This window comes from Berghia stephanieae, chromosome 4, assembly GCF_034508935.2.
Source record: "Berghia stephanieae isolate SIO BIC M18660-M18661 chromosome 4, UCSD_Bste_1.3, whole genome shotgun sequence".
Lineage (NCBI taxonomy): Eukaryota > Metazoa > Mollusca > Gastropoda > Nudibranchia > Aeolidiidae > Berghia > Berghia stephanieae.
The window spans coordinates 84,803,840-84,808,702 of NC_088363.1; the positions used below are offsets into that span (position 1 = coordinate 84,803,840).

The 4,863-nt window shown below is 34.0% G+C and overlaps 1 long non-coding RNA gene across 3 annotated transcripts in view; it reads right to left on the reverse strand.

Annotated features, from left to right (window-relative positions):
* LOC144971432 (uncharacterized) overlaps nt 1–3,742 on the reverse strand; it is an 11,056-nt gene extending 7,314 nt beyond the window's left edge. For 2 of the 3 annotated variants that reach the window (XR_013645132.1, XR_013645131.1), the window contains exons 1-2: nt 3,625–3,742; nt 331–418 (exon numbers count right to left, since the gene is read on the reverse strand). This is a non-coding gene — a long non-coding RNA (uncharacterized LOC144971432). Of the gene's footprint in view, nt 1–326; nt 419–3,624 lie in introns of all 3 variants that reach the window. The other variant, XR_013645130.1, reaches the window with a different exon arrangement.
* Nucleotides 3,743–4,863: the final 1,121 nt, after the last annotated feature.

Genomic DNA, 4,863 nt, shown 5'->3' on the forward strand with positions numbered 1-4,863 from the left:
TCTCCAGAGAGGCGAAGCGCGGCATCATTTTTCATGTAAATCTTAGATGCTTGCCCTCGTGTACACTGACAAAATGCATTTTCGATTTTGGTCAGCACTTGTGTGAAAACGTCAAATAATACCAATAAATTAAGATGACGTGTCAAATCTTTTCAGGGAATCTCAATAATAATTTTTGACAAGTTAAAGGAGTCATTTTAAGTCATTGATAATTGAAGAAAAAAATATAAGTCCAGAATAATACACTTTTTCTGATTGTACAAGATCTGGCGCTGTCTACTTTCATAATGGTTAATTTTAGTGCATTTATTAGACAAGCAAATTACCTACGTGATCACAGGGACATGAGACATGGAACAGAACTTAGGTAAGTCAAATTGAACAGGCCTCCATCATCTATGCGCTATGATTGATGCAACTGTGGAGGAATAGAGAAAACTCCTCTCATTAATATGGCTATGACTATGTGGTCTAGTGGTATGAAACTCGCTTTGGGATCGGAAGGTCCTGGGTTCGAGCCTTGCTCGGCGCATAGTTGAGTCCTTGGAGAAGGCTTTTTACTCACATTCTCTCACCGTACTCAGGTGTAAAATGTGTACCGGGTCGTTAATAGCGTTGTCTCTATCAGAAAAAGTTGTCATATCGCCTAACAGTGTCATGGCCCGTCCTACATGTTAAATGTTGCTGTTGGCCAGGGACCCCTTGTAAAGCGCTTTGAGCACATTTAGCGGATATTGTGCTTTATAAAAGCTCATTAAAAAAATAGATTGCCCACAAACAGGAATTCAGAGTGGAGAGGTCAAATTAATAATTATGTAATTTTAATTGGATTCAGAAGTCTGATGTCACGCCGCCCGGCAACGGCGGCCATCTTGGTTCTAAACAAAGAAAATCATTACTTTTTATTTTTCATGCTGGCTAGAACTTTTCATATGCCTTGTGATCAGAATGTGTAAAAGTCAAAACATGATCAAATGTATGTGTTTTTTTTTCCTCTGGATACCCTTTATGCTCGCCGGAGAAATATTTCATACGGGCGTCCGCCATGGTTCCGATAGTTTAGAGCCAGTGTTACTAAGTTACCATGCGTCATTGGGAAGGAAGTGACGTTACGACTGTTGAAGAGTATTATGCATCTCTCGTATTTGAGAAGTGTGGTTCCTTACATGGAATCTGTTTGATGTTACAGAAGTACATATTTACAGATTCAGTGATATTTCACATTATTACATTCAAAGCACACCCCCCCCACCCCCCTAGTGAACATAATTCAAGAAAGGCAAATATGTATACAGTGTTCGATGGATGACCAGTGGGTTTTCGTGACATGTCTTATGCGACCTTTACACAGTTACACCTATGTGATGAATTCTTTTGATATTTATTTGTTTCATGGCAACGTTTCACTCATTTACGTATTAAACGTTGTATGATTGTTCGTATTAATGAATGGTATGTACTTCAAACTTTAACGTTTAGAGTTCTGCTTCAAATCCTCGGAAAAATCGTTCGTATCAATGTTTTTGTCTCAAGGAAATCGAAATGGCGGCGGCCTTGTTTACTTCCGACACAAAAGTGCACCACTAATTTCATCTTATTTCGCGATTTGTTGATTGAAGACCTATCCTTCGCTTAATATTATATAAAGCATTGTATGATGATTTAGAATTACAAAGAGGCATCAAAAATAATAAACCGTCCTGTTGATGAAGTAGAAAGAATTCATGGAAAAGCAATAGAAAGGAAAGCATTCTCAATTACCAACAATAAAAAAACATATTTTATACCATGAATTTGATATTTTGCCATCTGGGAGAAGTTTTTGTCAGATTAAATGTGGAACTAACAAGTATAAATCAACGTTCGTTCCATCAGCAATAAAAATGTTGAATATTTCATATGGTACAGCAAAACCAAGGATTGATGCGTTGACTGATTGACTGATTAATTTGTTTAATGTTAGGCTAGATGAAGTGACCAATTGATAATGATGATAATATTTGGTGTTGAATTGCCAAGAATGTAACGAATTGAAAATGAAATGAAAATGTTGATGTTGTGAATGTCGCATGCGTGAAAGAAAGAGAGGAAGAGAGAGAGAGAGAGAGAGAGAGAGAGAGAGAGAGAGAGAGAGAGAGAGAGAGAGAGAGAATGGGTAGGAGTGAGGTGTCTGTTCAATGTTATAGTTATCATATAACGTTATGACAAGTGTAACTAAATGACAAATTGCCATATTTGTGGACAATAAAGATCTATTATTATTATTATTATTATTATTATTATTATTATTATTATTTATGCTTTGTCTTGCTCAACAGCTGCTCGGGGATTATCTCTTTGTGAAAGCCATTTCTCCTCGTCCTATAATAATAATAATAATAATAATAATAATAATAATAATAATAATAATAATAATAATAATAATAATAATAATAATAGGCCTAATAATAATAATAATAATAATAATAATAATAATAATAATAATAATAATAATAATAATAATAAGTGTTTGGTTACCAAACGAAAGCTTCTATTTGTATTTTCTTGCGGACAGCTTTGCCAAATAATTCTCCGCCGCCTTTTAGGATTGTAAGTGATGTATTCATGTTTTTAATGATTTTTTTTTAGATTGGCTGACGAAAGGTTTTGAGCCCAAAACGTTCCCTGTTTGGTGATTTGTTCTTTTTTTTGAAGCTGCTATATTCCCTTTTGTTCCTAACTTTTTACAGTCCACAGCTTCTATCAATTTTTACTTGTGCTGTATCATGGCATTGACAAATAAATGGAAATTGATGTGCGCTTGATGTGGAGACAAAGATGCTGGATTAAACCCTGACTGACAACATCCAACGACTTGTTCAATGATGGAGACTCTGCATCAAATGGAAAATGCGACTATCTATTCTTTAAAAAAAACATTAGTGTTTTAACCCTCTCCATACCAACTATAGTAAAATCGTCACATTCGTTACGATACAACCAACAATTTTCTTATTCAAATTTCTCTTGTACATTATAAAATTTAAAGAAAATGAACAGTGTGTTGTAGGATATGTTTTGCTACAGAAATCATGTATCGCAATAATTTTACTGCTATTGTGTCTGAGTGATGAAAAATCTATTTTGTGTTCGTTGGATGTGAAGTTTTGGGGAAAATCGTGAAAAGGAGAGAATTTAAAATGACATACCTGACGTAACCGGGAAAGAATAAGTTTTCGTATGGAGCATGTTGTGTGTGTGTGTGTGTGTGTGTGTGTGTGTGTGTGTGTGTGTGTGTAGCTTTATTATTGATTTTTTTAATGGCCTTGGAGATGGCGGAAATTATTTTTAACAATGAAAGTTCTCGATGCTTTTGGGGGGAAAGGTCATCAGGGATAAAAGGCCGTCTAAAGGAACATACCGTCCCCTACGGGAGCGATTCTTTATTTTCGTTTTTGAAAACCAATCAAAATGCGGTGATTGTCAAAATAATACAAGATTAGCATTTTGTTTTGTTTGTAGAAACAATATTAGGGCAAAGCATCTCAGTCAACCGCTTACGGGAATCACTTTTAAGATATCCCGCCTAAATTGAACAGAAACTGGAAAGTCAACCCCAATAGAATTACTTTACAAAAAACTCACAAAAAGTTACTGTTATGAAATAATGTTATGGTGAGGAGATGATATATTGTGAGATTGGATATTTGTAGATATTAAGTCAAAGAAGCTTGATAAACAAAGACGCCATTTTCGATTGACATGCAAGGGCGGAACAGGAAGTGTAGAATCGCCTTGTTTATTACAGACGTCCTAGTAATATAGCAATAATACTCAACAGTTACCACGTCCAAGTCTGATCTCGAGGTCAATAAGTTCCCGGTTCTAAATTAATTCCATAATATACTCTGATCTCATATCTACGAAACTTTAGAATATAAAATTATTAATTTAATGGAATATAACATTTAGGAATCACAAGCGTCAGACAAGCACTCTAGACATCAAGGTACTAGTAATAAAACATGAAAATCTATAAATATTATTAACCCTCTCTAAATCTATAAATATTATTAACCAACCACAGGAAAATCGTCACATTCGTTACGATCCAACCAACATTTTTCTTATTCAAATTTCTCTTGTACATCATAAAATTTAAAGAAAATGAACAGTGTGCATGTTTTGCTAAAGAAATTATTTATCGCAAATACTTATTGTGTTTGAGTGATTAAAAATCTATTTTTTTTGTTAGTTTGGTGTGAAGTTTTGGGGGAAATCCTGAAAATGGCTTGTAAGAAGAGACTTAATACACATTATAGGAATAATTCATGAATGAATCCTCTTTTCTTGTCTAAAGTGACTATCGATATCGTATTGATCGTTTTGTTCTTTATTTAATTCCTTAATTTTGTTTGTAAGAATATTCTTCGATTACATTTTAAAGAAAAAAAACGGATACCATCAGGAAAGAACTCTCATCTGAATCGATCCATACAACATTTGACAAGTTCCATGGTGATTCATATACACATTTTTCAAAGATTACTAAATCTGACTTATGTGATTGCATTATGTCGTCTCCAACTAAAAGTTGTGATTTAGACCCCGTAAATACTGCCATTCTAAAAAAGTGCATTGATGTAATTTTAACACCATTTACATGTATTGTTAATAATTCGTTGTAGTCAGGTGCTGTACCAGACATTTACAACGTTGCTCATGTCAAACCCCTTTTGAAAAAAATCTGATCTTGATAAAGAGAACTTAAAAAAACTATCGCCCTGTCTCTAATCTTCCTTTTCTATCTAAGATCTGAGAAAAGCTTGTTTTGAAACAATTACTGCCTCATCTTAAAAATAATTGTCTTGAAGAAAAATTTCA